The 17,291-nt window shown below is 42.2% G+C and overlaps 1 long non-coding RNA gene across 1 annotated transcript in view; it reads left to right on the top strand.

Annotated features, from left to right (window-relative positions):
* The first annotated feature begins 254 nt into the window (after positions 1–254).
* Positions 255–17,291, top strand: part of LOC119566795 — a 65,154-nt gene continuing 48,117 nt past the window's right edge. Inside the window, exon 1 of the long non-coding RNA XR_005226159.2 lies at positions 255–401. This is a non-coding gene — a long non-coding RNA (uncharacterized LOC119566795). The remainder of the gene's footprint in view (positions 402–17,291) is intronic.

Genomic DNA, 17,291 nt, shown 5'->3' with positions numbered 1-17,291 from the left:
GTGTGAAAAATCAGGACAGGGGGTGGGGGTTAATAGGAGCCTATATAAGAAAAAGACCCAAAAATTGGGACTCTCCCTATAAAAGTGGGATCCTACCCTAACCCCCAGCCTGATTTTTCACTCATGCTCTCTGGCCCAGCCAGCTGCGTGTGACCCTTCCAATCCTGGCTGGCTGCCCAGGAATGAGTTACTTTCACTTTCATTCCTCAGCACTGCAACCAGTCAGCCCCCATCCCCCCCTTCCCCTCACCCAACCCAGCCCTGTGGGAGGGGAGGGGAGGGGGGGTGCTCCATGGGGAGGGGGAGAAGAATGGATGTTATGGGGGGGTGGGGGCAACAAAGGATACTGCAACTGCCGAGCCTGCCTCACCTCATGCCAGGGGAGAGAGTCACACTCACAGGTGAGTTCCTTCCCCCACCCCTTCCCAGAGACCCCAGCAGCCAATCCCCTCCCTCAGACTGTGCTGCATTCGGCTCTCTCTAGGACCTAGCATCCCTGCTCTTACGTGCTCCACTGCTTCCCCTCTGTCTGGACTCCCGGCAGAGTAGTACCCTAGGCGGCTGCCTATTCTGCCTATGGCTAAGGATGGCCCTGCCTATACAGGAAGGATGGGCTCCAGCTAAACCAAAGTGGATCCAGACTGCTGGCACTTAACATTAAAAAGGTTGCAGAGCAGTTTTTAAACTAAGAGATGGGGGAAAGCCAATTGCTGCAGAGGCGCTCGTGGATCGGACAGAGACTTCTGTTAGAGGAGAGTCTATTGATAGAGATTCTCTAGGTTTTAGTCAGGAGGAGGGGATGAAAGAGGACAAAGTGTGGGCCAGATCAGACGAGAAACATTCCCATAAAGAATCTGACACATCAGAAAAGGGCAGACAAATAAACAGTGACAAGTTTTTAAAGTGCTTGTACACAAATGCTAGAAGTCTAAATAATAAGATGGGTGAACTAGAGTGCCTCGTGTTAAAGGAGAATATTGATATAATAGGCATCACAGAAACCTGGTGGAGTGAGGACAATCAATGGGACACAATCTTTCCGGCGTACAAAATATATTGGAAGGACAGAACAGGACGTGCGGAGGTGGGGGTGGGGGAGTGGTACTATATGTGAAAGAAAATGTAGAATCAAATGAAATAAAAGTCTTAAATGAATCCACATGTTCCATTGAATCTCTATGGATAGTAATTCCATGCTCTAATAAGAATATAACAGTAGGGATCTATTATCGACCCCCTGACCAGGACAATGATAGTGATGATGAAATGCTAAGGGAGATTAGAGATCAAAATAAAAAACTCAATAATAGTGGGGGATTAGAGATTAGAGATCAAAATAAAAAACTCAGTAATAGTGGGGGATTTCAGTTATCCCCATATTGACTGGGTACATGTCACCTCAGGACGAAATGCAGAGACAAAATTTCTCAATACTTTAAATGACTGCTTCTTGGAGCAGCTGGTACAGGAACCCACAAGGGGAGAGGCAACTCTCGATCTACTCCTGAGTGGAGCGCAGGATCTGGTCCAAGAGGTAACTATAACAGGACCGCTTGGAAATAATGACCATAATATAATAACTTTTAACATTCCTGTGGTGGGCAGAACACCTCAACAGCCCAAACTGTGGCATTTAATTTCAGAAAGGGGAACTGTGCAAAAATGAGGAGGCTAGTTAAACAGAAATTAAAAGGTACAGTGACTAGAGTGAAATCCCTGCAAGTTGCGTGGACACTTTTCTAAGACACTGTAATAGAGGCTCAACTTAAATGTATACCCCAAATTAAAAAACACAGTAAAAGAACTAAAAAAGAGCCACAGTGGCTTAACAACCATTTAAAAGAAGCAGTGAGAGATAAAAAGGCATCTTTTAAAAAGTGGAAGTCAAATCCTAGTGAGGTAAATAGAAAGGTGCATAAACACTGCCAAATTAAATGTAAAAATGTAATAAGAAAAAGCCAAAAAGGAGTTTGAAGAATAGCTAGCCAAAAACTCAAAAGATGATAACAAAATGTTTTTTAAGTACATCAGAAGCAGGAAGCCTGCTAAACAACCAGTGGGGCCCCTCGACGATCGAGATACAAAAGGAGCATTTAAAGACGATAGAGTCATCACGGAGAAATTAAATGAATTCTTTGCTTCAGTCTTCACGGCTGAGGATGTTAGGGAGATTCCCAAACCTGAGCCGTCTTTTGTAGGTGACAAATCTGAGGAATTGTCACAGATTGAAGTGTCACTAGAGGAGGTTTTGGAATTAATTGAGAAACTTAACAGTAACAAATCACCGGGACCAGATGGCATTCACCCAAGAGTTCTGAAAGAACTCAAATGTGAAATTGTGGAACTATTATCTATGGTTTGTAACTGTCCTTTAAATCAGCTACTGTACCCAATGACTGGAAGATAGCTAATGTAACGCCAATATTTAAGAAGGGCTCTAGAGGTGATCCTGGCAATTACACACCGGTAAGTCTAACATCAGTACCGGGCAAATTAGTTGAGACAATAGTAAAGAATAAAATTATCAGACACATAGAAGGACATAAATTGTTGCGCAAAAGTCAACATGGTTTCTGTGAAGGGAGATCGTGTCTTACTAATCTATTAGAGTTCTTTGAGGGGGTCAACAAACATGTGGGCAAGGGGGATCCAGTGGACATAGTGTACTTAGATTTCCAGAAAGCCTTTGACAAGGTCCCTCACCAAAGGCTCTTATGTAAATTAATTTGTCATGGGATGAAAGGGAAGATCCTTTCATGGATTGAGAATTGGTTAAAAGACAGGGTAGGAACAAAGGGTAGGAATAAATGGGAAATTTTCAGAATGGAGAGGGGTAATTAGTGGTGTTTCCCAAGGGTCAGTCCTAGGACCAATCCTATTCAACTTATTCATAAATGATCCGGAGAAAGCGGTAAACCGTGAAGTGGCAAAAGTTTGCAGATGTTACTAAACTGTTCAAGATAGTTAAGACCAAAGCAGACTGTGAAGAACTTCAAAAAGATCTCACAAAACTAAGTGATTGGGCAACAAAATGGCAAATGAAATTTAATGTGGATAAATGTAAAGTAATGCACATTGGAAAAAAATATCCCCAACTATACATACAATATGATGGGGGCTAATTTAGCTACAACTAATCAGGAGAAAGATCTTGTAGTCATCGTGGATAGTTCTCTGAAGATGTCCATGCAGTGTGCAGCAGCAGTCAAAAAAGCAAATGGGATGTTAGGAATCATTAAAAAAGGGATAGAGAATAAGATGGAGAATATCTTATTGCCCTTATATAAATCCATGGTACACCCACATCTTGAATACTGTGTACAGATATGGTCTCCTCATCTCAGAAAAGATATACTGGCATTAGAAAAGGTTCAGAAAAGGGCAACTAAAATGATTAGGGGTTTGGAACGGGTCCCAGATGAGGAGAGATTAAAGAGGCTAGGACTTTTCAACTTGGAGAAGAGGAGACTAAGGGGGGATATGATAGAGGTCTATAAAATCATGAGTGGTGTGGAGAAAGTGAATAAGGAAAAGTTATTTACTTGTTCCCATAATATAAGAACTAGGGGCGACCAAATGAAATTAATGGGTAGCAGGTTTAAAACAAATAAAAGGAAGTAGTTCTTCACTCAGCGCACAGTCAACCTGTGGAACTCCTTGTCTGAGGAGGTTGTGAAGTTTAGGACTTTAACAGGGTTTAAAAAAGAACTGGATAAATTCATGGAGGTTAAGTCCATTAATGGCTCTTAGCCAGGATGGGTAAGGAATGGTGTCCCTAGCCTCTGTTTGTCAGAGGGTGGAGATGGATGGCAGGAGAGAGATCACTTGATCATTACCTGTTAGGTTCACTCCCCCTGGGGCACCAGGCATTGGCCACTGTTGGTAGACAGGATACTGGGCTAGATGGACCTTTGGTCTGACCCAGTATGGCTGTTCTTATGTTCTTGTTTGCTAAAATAAATAGTCATGACAGATGGTTATAGTAGAAGACACAACACACATGCATGTGCTAGGGGCTTATTTAGCTGATATTGTGGTATCATTTGTGGCCCTCATTCGCAAAGCTCTTATAGAGCAGGCAGCAACCATTTGGCACAGGCACATGTCCGTACCTGTTGGAGCTGAGTGAATAATTTTCACTAAAAAGAGCAGTAGAATTCAAATTGCCCTTATTTTCTGTCCATAAATGGTGATCAGACAGGCACTTCAGCTTACTTATTCAAAATCTATTCCTGAATTTCTTCATTAAATACATTTTGCTCTATACAGGTAGTTCATTGTGAGTATTCAAAGCTTGTGGAGGGGTGAGCTTCAGAGCTCATGATACTGGTGTCTGTTTCTGAATTGATTGCTTCCTAGCTAATCAACATAGTATGTCTTGTGAATGGTGAAATCCAACATATGGCTGGAAATAAGTTTTTTCAGCCACGTGTGATTGTCTTTCCTGCATGGGGTAGTTGCAGTATTGCATGTTGACAGACTTTGTCCTGAAACACTCCCTGGTATGCCTGGTGTGTTACCATCCGCCAGGCAAGTTCAGATGTTAGTTAGTAGCTGGTGGGTCCCAAACAGATCCTTACCCACTGTCTCCAACTACTCCATGCCTTTCAGAATCCCTAGTAATGTAGCTTCCACATCCCACTGGTCCCAGCTTCTGTGGAGCCATATCCTCCTGGTGACTCTCTCCTGAGCAGGAGGTAAAGAGCAGCAGCACAAACAACCTTAGCAGATTGATCACATAAGATACGAGTCCTTGTCATACATGGCTGACTTTGCTCAGAGCCCTGTTAAATTTGTCACACTGAGTGAGATAAGATGGGTGAGGTAATATCTCATAGTGGAACAACTTCTGTTGGTAAGAGAGAAGCTTTCTCTCGCCAACAGAAGCTGGTTCAATAAAAGATATTACCTCACCCACCTTGTCTCTCTAGTATTCTGGGACTGACATGGCTACAACTACACTGCATACAACAATCGGAATTTGACTCTCTCACAGGTTGGCTTTCAGAGCTGCCACCCCCAGGGCACTTACTAAGTTCCTGTACCTTTGTCTGGTCTGCCTTGTTCCAGCCTCCCCTTTTAAAAGCCATATGATCTGTGCACTGTGAAAGACACATGCTCGTTAATAGATTAAATGGCTTATAGGAACTGTTGAGCATCCATGTTCATTAAGGTGGGGAATTGCTGGTTTCATACTTGTACTGGGAGTGGCCATTTCTCCACTCTCAGTTCAGAGCCTGAATCATCCACTTTGAACATGTCTCTTTGCTACAGCTCCTTCCCGTGAGACTGCCCTATATGGAGGTGCGGGATGGCTTCAGGCTGACAGTTCTCTGCTGAAGTGGAAGAATCCAAGTTCTTAGGTTATGATCAGGACATTCTTGTGAAGGAGTTATTAGCTTAGAGGGCTGTCAACTCTAATGTTTTCTTTGCGGGGTTCGCCTGTCCTAGTTTGCTAGGGGCTTCCACCTTCAAAACCAGCAGATCCAAGGTGATTAGCAGGGGCCTCATGCCAGTTGGATCCTGACAGCACAGCTCCTACCAGAGGAGCACTGCCAGGGAATCTCTCAAAATCCACTGCCCCACAACTCCTTAGAAGGCAACATGGTAAATTAATGCAGAAAGGATCAGCCTTAATTTACTCATTCACACTGGAGTTGCATGGAAAATGCTGCAGAAAGTAGCTCTGTTGAATGACCGGTTAAACCAGAAGTGTATTTGTCCCTATGTCCTTGGGGGATTTAATTCTGTCTGGTCGCTGTGGACTCAGGTTCTTAACATGTGTCTGGCTTCATTCAGGCTTGTATTTACTTTGCTTTGCTTTGCTGTCTGAGTCTTCTTGTGGCTTCTATTGCAATATGGGAGTGTGTTTTAGAAGGAAGAGTGGTCAAGTGATGTAGCAGAGGCTGAGGAACTAGACCTCTTAGTTCTTTTACCATCTTGCTGAGTCATTCTGTGAGACTTTTGGTAAGTCTGTTTGACCTCTTGCACTTCATTTTACTATACTGTATATATAACACAATTATTTCCAGGGATTCTAATGTTCTGATTAGACACTATGTAAATGCAAATCCATATGGGAAAAGCTGCCCTCTTTAAGGAACACCCACCCCTAATGCGCACACACTTTAGAGGAAAGCTTTACACTATACCGTAAAGGCAACCATCCTGTAGATCTGATATTACAGAGGTGCAGCTGCTCATACCTTGTTAATTCAGGACATCATTGTTTCTGTTACAAAGCCTATTTCCTGGAGTAAATTACTTAGCTGTAAAAAGCAGTCTCGACTGCAGCTAGAGCTGGTTACATACTTCAAAAACTCTCCTTCAAACAGTTTGAATTTTTTAAAAAATGAGCTTCCATGATTGCCTTTGCATTTGTTTTCTATTAATAGTTCATCAAACTAATTCACTCTGGAATGTCTTGTCAATTTTAAGCAAATATTGCAGAAGAATGATGAAAAGCAAATTTGGAATCGGTAAGCACAACTGCCTCCGAAAATAGATTCTAATAGTGTCACTCTTCCAATCAGAGAAGAGAAGCCATTCCAGGAGTCTGGATATTCAAAATTCAAGTAATTTTGAATATCCAGTATTTTACAATGAACTGCTCAGGAAACAGCTACAAGCTAAGCTTTATTTGTGCAGATTATTCATTGGCTAATTTTGAATGACCAGTTCTTGGTTTTTCTGTCTCTTCACAGAGAAAATGTGATTGGAAATGTGAAATTCATCCAATAAATTCTCTGAAATTATTCATATCTTAGATTCTTATCAAATATGGTGAATACAAGAATTTGGTGCAGGAGGAGGGAGTCTGCTATCCATACAGAGTGAAGCAGGGGCAGTAACAGTGGAAACTTCTCCACAAAACTTACTTAATGTCTCTGAACTAATGACCTGGAGAGATTGTCTGCATGGCTGAGAGATTACTCCAGCTTCCATGTCATTCATGAAAGATGCCTTTCACATGTAGAGTACATCACTGTGCTCTCTCATGGTCTGTCATGTCATCTTGGGCTTCAGTAACCGATGTTTACATGTCATTAATGTCCAGTTGGATAAGATTCATTACTTACCTAGTATTTTATCCTTCACTTAATTTTTCTAATGGATTTAGTTGCAGAGTATCTTCAAGAATAAAATGGATCTTGCCTTTGATTGTCGCTGTAATCTGCTTCTTATGCAGAATTCCACTAGTTGCGCTTGGGAGCTGAAGCATCACTTTTTGCATAGGATAATAGTCTGAGAAATTAGTTTGAAAAGATCCTGTGCCACAATTGCTAGCTTAGGGCTTTTCCCTACAATATATCCTCAACTGTTTTCTCTAAATGGTATGTCATGTGCATGCGGCAGAACTGACTGGTGCCAAAGGAATTAATGATTAGACCCTTATTTTCAAGTGTTACCAATTTGCAATGAAGTGAGCTGCTGCTCAGTAACTTCTGTACATTATGCTGCTGTACTAGTCTAATAATCCTTGTGGTGTAAATTGTTCAAAATATGCAGAATTGCCATTTCTAATGAGAACAGCCTGGAAGAAATGTGGAACTTCACAACCATGCTGATTGATCCCTGGAAATGTCATATTTATTTTATCTTTCCAGAATGACACAGAACAAACATAGAATTTGATATTAACAAGCAGCATTCATTTCTTTAAGCTACATTGAATTCTGTTCATTAGGTTAAATATGTCTGTGGAAATTCATCTTTTCTCAAGTGCTCTTTAGTGTGACTGTGAACTAAGATTTTCTGTTTTCTTAATAGATTTCCCTCCTCTGGACAGTAACACAGTTGCACTCTAGAACATCAAGGGTACTAAAAGTATGATCTCCGTCTTGGCCAGTGCTGGTGATTGAACCTCCATGACTGAAAGCTTGAGTTTCTGCCATTTGAGCTCAAGAGCCAGGTTTTGTGGCTACATGGGTTATAACAGATTCACATCCTCTGGATCATCTAGACTAGAGAGAGAGAGAGTCATAACATTCATTGACCAGTGGATTACACAAATCTGCCCATAAACTGAGCACCCAAGGCAAATCAGGTCTCTATTCTACAGCAGCTAATGTTTCAGTTTTTGAAAGGCGCACGTGCAATTGTCTGTATGGCTATGCTGCACTGCAGCCATGCAAAAGTCACCTGGTTTGGTGTTACACCTATGTTGCTTTTAGGGTGGGAACAGGAGTAGAGACTAACTTGTAGTAAACAAATTATTGATGAATTGTGCCTTCTCCCTATAAGCAGAAACCCTGAATAGACTGAGATTTTTCCTGTGCAAAAGTGTTTGATGGCTCCTGCAAATTTAGTTTACTCTCATTTGCTGTTCAAAACTTGAGCTTGCTTAGTCTGTGATCACAACTCGCATGCTATCATTTCTGTTCCTCTATGGATGATCTAACTTGTCAGGTGGGGAACAAATTTTAAAATTTACTTTCTCAGAGTATTCAAGTGTGTGTATTTATTTGCAAATATTCAGACTACTAGAACTCAGCCATCCCAATATTGGTAGAAAGGTCCAAGGCAGAAATAATTTTTTTAAAAAACTTGAACACATATTGGTGGTGGTGTTGTGTAGTGCTCACCCACCTGTACTGGAGTACATGCAAGGCTTGCTGGTTTTGACTTCGGGAACTGTTTTTGGAGGCAGAAAGTCCAAGCAAACTCAGATTCGATGGGCTGGACCAATAAAAACCCAAACTGAAAGTTTTGCTGTAGCTCCTTTGAAGTGAGGTGGCAGAGTTGAGCACATCTTGGTACATATCTGAAGGGAGAGTGGAAGAATATGCCATGGTATAGGGTGCCATTAGCTCCTTTCTACCATGTGTTTGGGCTGCCAATTTTACACACAAGCAACAGTGTTGTGAGTGCTTGATGCAAGTCTTCCCAAACAAGCTGCTGTAAAACTTCACAGCATTTGACAAAATATAGCTTGTTCCTTTCTAGTTTCCCTCATATGGGAATAAGCAGACTTAAACCAGTACAACTGTGTCCACACTAGAGAGGTTAACTGTGTTAACTATATGGATATAGTTAAAGTGGTAGAACTTCTAAGGGTAGACAAGCCCTTTGACTCCCTTTGCTTTCCCCTTATGAAGCTGGTATTGCACATTGCGAAGGGAGCAGGGGCAGGTTCTGCCCCTTGAATGGGCTGCATTTTAAGGGATGCACAAGGGGAACAATTTATTCCTTTTAAAAGTTTTTAGATGTATTCACAGAATTTGGCAGGTAGCTCCCTGAGGGCCAGGGTGAGGGAACTCCTAGGACTCTCCTCCCATGCTGCTTCCCCTGAATTATGCTGCTGATGCCCTTGCAGTAATCCTCTTGGCTTCGAGCAATGTTCTAGCGCCTCCAAGTGGTTCATGGCAAACAGTGCCACTGGCCTGTGTGGAGCTGAGTACCACCCCCCAAGAGCTATATAGAGCAAGTAAGTGTGTGTGTTTATTAAGACACAGAGCTTGAGATGAATATTGTGACTTGTGAAATACCAAGAGTTTTGTGGTAGTTTTCATAACCATATATACAGTCTACATATTTATTATATTGTGGTAGCACCAAGTCCCCATTTATTGCCACCTTCTCTTCCCTCCCCCCCCCAACATGCACAGTGGTCCCTGCCCCAAAGAGCTTACAGTCTGGCTATAAGGCAAGGTGAACCCAGTAAATAGATGTGAGGAGCAAAAGGTAACAGTGAGACAGTTCTAAATAATAATATATCTTCCATTTCTGTCCATAGCTATTGGTCAGTATTAGATGTCAATGACTTTTTTACACAATTGGATGTAACTTGCTCACTTGTTAGAAAAGGGGTTGAAAAGGACAAGAACCATTGCAGGAAAACCAGCCATTTGTATTTTGGCAATAAATGCAGTTTATTAGGGCTGTTAAGCGATTAAAAAAATTAATCACGATTAATCACACTGTTAAAGAATAATAAAATGCAGTTTAAATATTTTTTGATGTTTTCTACATTTTCAAATATATTGATTTCAATAATAACACAATACAAAGTGTACAGTGCTCACTTTATATTTATTTTTTATTACAAATATTTGCACTGTAAAAAACAAAAGAAATATTTTTCAGTTCACTTAATACAAGTACTGTAGTGCAATCTCTTTATCATGAAAGTTGAATTTAAAAATGTAAAATCATGTACAAAAAAAAACTGCATTCAAAAATAAAACAATATAAAACAATATAAAACAATATAAAACTTTAGAGTCTACAAGTCCACTCAGTCCTACTTCTCGTTCAGCCAGTCTCTCAGACAAACAGGTTTGTTTACATTTGCAGGAGATAATGCCCGCTTCTTGTTCACAGTGTCAGCTGAAAGTGAGAACAGGTGTTTGCATGTCACTGTTGTAGCCAGTGTCGCAAGATATTTGCTTGCCTTATCTGCTAAAGATTCATATGTCCTTCATGCTTCAACCACCATTCCAGAGAACGTGCATCCATGCTGATGACGGGTTCTGCTCGATAACGATCCAAATCAGTGTGGACTGATGCATGTTCATTTTCATCATCTGAGTCAGATGCCACCTGCAGAAGGTTGATTTTCTTTTTTGGTGGTTCTGGTTTTGTAGTTTCTGCATTGGAGTGTTGCTCTTTTAAGACTTCTGAAAACATGCTCCAAACCTCATCCCTCTCAGATTTTGGAAGGCACTTCAGATTCTTAAACCTTGGGTCGAGTACGGTAGCTATCTTTAGAAATGTCAGATTGGTACCTTCTTTGTGTTTTGTCAAATCTGCAGTGAAAGTGTTCTTAAAATGAACAACATGTGCTGAGTTATCATCCGAGACTACTATTATATGAAATATATGGCAGAATGTGGGTAAAACAGAGCTGGAGACATACAATCCTCCCCCCACCCAGGAGTTCAGTCACAAATTTAATGAATGTATTATTTTTTTAACGAGCGTCATCAGCATGGAAGCATGTCCTCTGGAATGGTGGCCGAAGCATGAAGGGGCATACTTTCAGATGACATTGTAAATAAGAAATGGGCAGCATTATCTCCCGTAAATGTAAACACATTTGTTTGTCTTAGCGATTGGCGGGACGAGAAGTAGGACTGAGTGGACTTGTAGGCTCTAAAGTTTTGCATGGTTTTGTTTTTGAGTGCAGTTGTGTAACAAAAAAAAAATCTACATTTGTAGGTTACATTTTCATGATAGAGATTGTGCTACAGTACTTGTATGAGGTGAATTGAAAAATACTGTTTTATTATTTTTACTGTGCAAATATTTGTAATAAAAAATAATAATATAAAGTGAGCAGTGTACACTTTGTATTCTGTGATGTAATTGAAATCGATATATTTTTAAAATGTAGAAAAACATCCAGAAATATTTAATAAAGTTCAATGGATATTCTATTGTTTAACAGTGCAATTAAAACTGTGATTAATTGCGATTAATTTTTTTAATCACAATTACTTTTTTTGAGTTAATAGCGTGGGTTAACTGTGAGTAATCAATAGCCCTACAGTTTATAAAACCACCTGTCAGCTGTTCATTCCCCAGCCTGCCTGCTTTTCTGTGAGTGTGTCAGTATGCAGACATGGTTGCTTTCCGGTTTAGTGATATTCTGAGTTGATGGGAAATTTTGTCGTGACAGGTTTTTTTCTGGTAATTCTTCTACAATTGGGTGTAAATCTAGGCAAAACCAGAAAGGTGTAGGATCATAACAAGCGTGGAGGATTCGGTTGCTCTCCTCTGTCAGAAGCCGAGCTTCTGAGTGCCGTAAATTATAAGGGAGGGACTCAGTGTTTAGTGAGTGTCTATTGTTGCCCTTTTTTTCCTGAATGCTGAAATTAAAGGAGAGCAAAGGGTGAAATATAAATATAAACACTTGACTGTGATTTATGTCTGCAGACACAATGAGTTCACTCTTAGCACTGACTGTGGGAAGGAACCCATCTCATTGTCTGAGGCTGGTGCTCCACCTAGGGGCAACTCCTTAAATCTGATAGTGTAGTTGGGAGGCAGGGGGAAATATGGTTGCTCCCAAAGCTCTAGGACAGGTCATGGTTTCTTAGAGTTACAGACTTACAGTAGAACCTCAGAATTACTCAGACCTTGGGAATGGAGAATTCTGAAATGTTCATAATGCTGAACAAAACGTTCTGGTTCTTTTGAAAGTTTACAACTGAACATTGACTTAATACAGCTTTGAAACTTTACTATGCAGAAGAAATATGCTGCTTTCCCCTTTTTTAGTAGTTTACATTTAATACAGTACTGTACTATATTTGCTTTTTTGGGGGGTCTCTGCTGCTGCCTGATTGTGTACTTCTGGTTCCAAATGAGGTGTGTGGTTGACCAAGCAGCTTGTAACGCTGGTGTTTTTAACTCTGAGGTTCTAGTGTACTTAAACTAGAAACAGATTTAAATAAAAAAGTTGGGATTCCCTCAAAGTTTGGTTACATTTGGGTTCACAGTTTTGGTTTTGGCCAATCTCTGATCCATAAATTATGGTAAGTAGGTGCCTCCCCTTCAACAAAGAATCTGACAGAATTTAAGGAAGGACTAGTCCTATCTGCTGGGGACTTGATTGAATCATCTACCCAAGGGGAATAAATCCAGAAATGAGATTATTTTGCAGTCTAGCTACCTTTGCTCTTCAGGGGTGTGGGGAGGAAACTTCCCTCATGTTGGCTTTACCCCCTCCCCCTTTAAAAAAAAAAAGTATCCCCTTGTGTTCACAAATCTCCAAATTGAGCTAATTCCCCAAATCTTTCATTTTATGTCCAAGAGAGGCATTATATTCAACAAGAAAATGGGGTTGTGTTTGCAGAGACCCTTATTAACCGCATCACTTTCTTTGCTTAGTGGTCTTCTCCCAGGCATGTACTCTTTGTCAACCCACCCAAAGGGACTCATGTAGAATCTGTTTTCTGCTCCATATACATCAAAGCCATAGAGAGTCTAATCGAATTAGAACAGAATGTGCTATGTACGCTTAATTGGAGATGTTGATGACCCCATTTCATTTCTGTTGTTGGACTACTTAGGGAGTGCACGCTCCCTAGCTTCTGTAGGCTGAGCTTAGTACACACACCAGGGGCTCCTTGCATTCATCCGTTCTACTGCACCAGCTCCATGTGTGCCACCCTCCCATCCCCCTTCATTTCCTGCCAGGGATTCTATGTGCACCCTCATTCCCCTCATCCTCACTGCCCACCATTCCCCTGCCGTAACGGGGTCCCCCAGTTGCCCCGCTGACAGGAGTTGTGTGTCCCATTGCCCCCCACCACCACCACATGGCGGGGGCTATATGTAGTCCTCCTTCTCTCATCCTCCCTGCATGGCAGGGGCTCTGTGAACCCTCATTATCCTATTTGCCCCGATGATGGGGGTTCTGCCTGCCCCTTCCTCCTCCCCCACAGCAGGGTCCCTTATTCTTCTCCCCTCATGCCAGGGGCTGTGTGCACATGCCCAGTCTCCCTCCTTCCCTTAGGCCACTATTCTAAAATGAAATGAAATGTATCTCTTGTTTCTGTTAAGTCACAATTGTAAAATGGTACCTTGGTTACTTCCAGAGTTAGAAGCAAGAGCTATTTATCCAGCTGGAAAGCTAGCAATTTCCCCTGCCTGAAGGAAATATGGGACCTTAAGGTATGTCTACACTTTGAGCTGGGGTATGGTTCCCAGCTCGAGGAGACATATTCACACTAACCCTGAATCAGCAAGCGTGTGAAACATAGAGCGTAGCTGCATGAGCCATGGGAGGGGCTAGCCACCGCAAGTATGTGGGCAGGATCGTAGTCCCATCCCATCTGCTGCCATGTGCTAGCCGGATCAGAGCTAGTGCAGGTGTGTCTTCTCGAACTGGGTGGGGTCTCACCCTTAGCTCAGAGTGTAGCCATACCCTAAGTCTACAACTGATCCAAGTCTGAATATTGTTTGTCAAGTTCTTCTGACCAATAGACTCAGAGCAAATTTTGAGGCAAATCAATTTTAAATAAACGAATGGCAGCTCTTTTAAAGCAGCTCATTGTTTTGGAAAGTTGGAGGTAGTCCTGGTGGAGACAAACTACTGTGCAGAATGCAGCTGAGATGATCAAAGGTGCACACTGAAATGCAGTTTTTCATATGGCTCTGCTGTTTTGTGTGGATATTACCATTGCATATGAGCGTGTTTAAAAAACAATAGATACACAGTAGTTTGACCTGGGTCACCGGAGTTGACCAGCACTCTCGGTGATAAAGGAGTTTGAAGAATAATTTAGGATTGTCAAGGTTCCTTCCCCACTCTGAACTCTAGGGTACAGATGTGGGGACCTGCATGAAAACCCCCTAAGCTTATTTTTACCAGCTTAGGTTAAAACTTCCCCAAGGTACAAACTATTTTACCTTTTGCCCTTGGACTTTATTGCTGCCACCTCCAAGCGTCTAAGAAATATATAACAGGGAAATAGCCCGCTTGGAAACGTTTCCCCCCAAAATCCTCCCCAAACCCGACACCCCCTTTCCTGGGGAAGGCTTGATAAAAATCCTCACCAATTTGCATGGGTGAACACAGACCCAAACCCTTGGATCTTAAGAACAATGAAAAAGCAATCAGGTTCTTAAAAGAACAATTTTAATTGAAGAAAAAAAGTAAAAGAATCACCTCTGTAAAATCAGGATGATAAATACCTTACAGGGTAATCAGATTCAAAACATAGAGAATCCCTCTAGGCAAAACCTTAAGTTACAAAAAGACACAAAAACAGGAATATACATTCCATTCAGCGTAGCTTATTTTATCAGCCGTTTAAACAAAACAGAATCTAACGCATATCTAGCTAGGTTACTTACTAAGTTCTAAGACTCCATTCCTGTTCTGTTCCTGGCAAAAGGATCACACAGACAGAGAGAGCCTTTGTTTCTCCCCCCCTCCAGCTTTGAAAGTATCTTGTCGTTTTGGTCAGGTGCCAGCGAGGTTATCCTAGCTTCTTAACCCTTTACAGGTGAAAGGGTTTTTCCTCTGGCCATGAGGGATTTTAAAGGTGTTTACCCTTCCCTTTATATTTATGACAAGGATTTTAAAAATGTCATGGCTAGCAGCACTGGTGTCTCTGCATGTTAGGTCTCTTTTTGGAACAGCTGCAAACTCCACAACCAGAGGGACACTTTGATTTATTATGGTTTGGTTGTTTCTGATTTTTTAGTTTAAGTAAGGTTAAACTATTGTCAAGCCTTCAACATAGGGAGCCCAGAGCGAGAGATTTGCAGGTTAGCTCTGTGAATTACCAGGAGTTCAGAACAGGCTTTGTGCTATGAAATGTGGGGAGATTATGTAACACAGGTAGAAGGCCAGCAGCATTTCCCAATGCAAAGGACTCTATGCTGCATATTGGTTGACTGGTTTCTGGTGGTCATCTTGTGTTGGTACTGAAACACAAATGGAAATAGGAGGAGGAGGAAAATAACAAATGTAACAAACAAAAATTACTTTCCAAAAATTTTAGATCTGGTTAGGATGGACACCTCACTCCATTTTCAATAAATGATGAAATTGTCCCATGGGTATATTTAATTGGAAATGCTTCTAGCTGTCTTGCTGGAATTGTGTCACTGAAAGGGCATCAGATTCAAAAGTGTGGGTGTCCATGATCGATGAGTCTTGCTGTTTGTTTAATCTCTGGAACGTCTTCCCGGATTAGGCGACTCATGGGAGGGACACAAAAGGGGGCACCAGCTAAAGGGGCACGTGACCTCCCTATGTGACTCCTCCCCGCCCACAGCCCAGGGCCTCCATGCTCTCACCGTCCCCTCTCCATCTCGCATTTGCCTCTGGGGGGGCCTAGGTCCTCCCACTGTGCCAGATACAGATTTCTGAACCGCAGGGCTTGGCGAAAGGAGCAGAATGTGGAGCCCCACACTGGCAGCTCCTCTGGCACGGCTATACTGCTCCCAGCCCTTCCATGCGGCTGCAACTCCTGGGGTCTGTACAGCCCTGCCGGAGGACAGGGCTGGGGGCAGTACTGGAACAGCTGCCCTGGAGGAGCTGCCAGCGTGGGGCACTGGCTCCTGGGCCACACGTTTGGCTCCTTTCGCCACAGGAGTTCCCTGCTAAATGTGCCCCCTCCCCAAGCATCTGCGGAGGAGCATGTGATCCTTTTTGCCCCTCTCATGCGTCGCCTTTCATACTTCTAGGTTTGTAGTTTGAATCCTTCTGTGGCAATTTACACTTACACCAGTCATTGTCTCTTTTACATACACATACACACACACACACACACATTTTTCTGGTGGCTTGATGGAGGAATAAGGTCCTAGCAGTCTATTGGACGTTCTTTGTCAGCCAGTGCTAGTAAATTACACACACAATGCATTCAAACAATTTTGAGCCACAGTTCATGCGAGGTGGAAGCAATTAATTAGAATCCCATTCCATCTAGAACGTTGGCTTGTGTGGCTCCAAACCAAATTTTGCTCAACTCTTCTTTATAGTTACAAATCTTTCTTTAACAGTTTTTTCTGAGAGTTAATTCAGAGACTGAAATCAAGGCCTCTTTCAAAAGTTTTTCCTAAATGCTTTTAAAAGACAATTACATACAAAGTTGCTTAATATCACAGTCAGTTTTTAAACTTCCCTGTGATCTGTGATGTTTTTCTTTTTTTTTAATTTAGTCATCTGTGTCATTGAGACTGTTTGTTTTGTTTTTTTCTTAATGTTGCAATTTGTGTAAATAAGTGCAAATTGTACTTGACTCGTAAGGTTTTTGCCTTGATTCATATTTTTTCTGAAGCTTTCTCTCGTAAAGCTGGAGTTCTTGACATGTCATAGAGCAGGGATGGCCAAACTTCCTGACCCTCTGAACTGCACACGATAATCTTCAGACATTCAAGAGCCTCAGGCACCTGCCAGGGCCCAGGGCTTCTGCCCTGTGGCAGGGTGGTGGGGCTAAGGCTTCAGTCCTGTGGGAGGTACCTGCTGGAGCTTGGGACTTCAGCAAGAGCAGAGCCCCAGTAGGTGTCTCCTTTGGGGCTGAAGCCCTAGAACCTCCCTTCTGTGCCCCCCCCCTGACCCCGCTTGGCAGAATCCCCTAGCCCCACCATCCCATTGCAGGGCAGAATTCCTGAGCTCCCCTCCCTGCAGTCTGATACGTGGAGAAAGGGAGGCACCGGGGGCTCCGCGAGCTGCACTTTAACTGTAAAATGTGGCTCGTGAGCCGCTGTTTGGCCACTCCTGTCAAAGGATTTAAACAGGATGTGCTAAATTCTGTGCTGCTTCACACCTTGTGCAATCCCAGTAGCTCTGATGGCTTTGCAAAGTGTATATGCCAGGGTGAAATTTG

This window comes from Chelonia mydas, chromosome 7 (assembly GCF_015237465.2).
Source record: "Chelonia mydas isolate rCheMyd1 chromosome 7, rCheMyd1.pri.v2, whole genome shotgun sequence".
Classification (NCBI taxonomy): domain Eukaryota; kingdom Metazoa; phylum Chordata; order Testudines; family Cheloniidae; genus Chelonia; species Chelonia mydas.
Note: the sequence above shows the minus strand (reverse complement) of the source record. Positions and strands in the feature narration are given on the sequence as shown.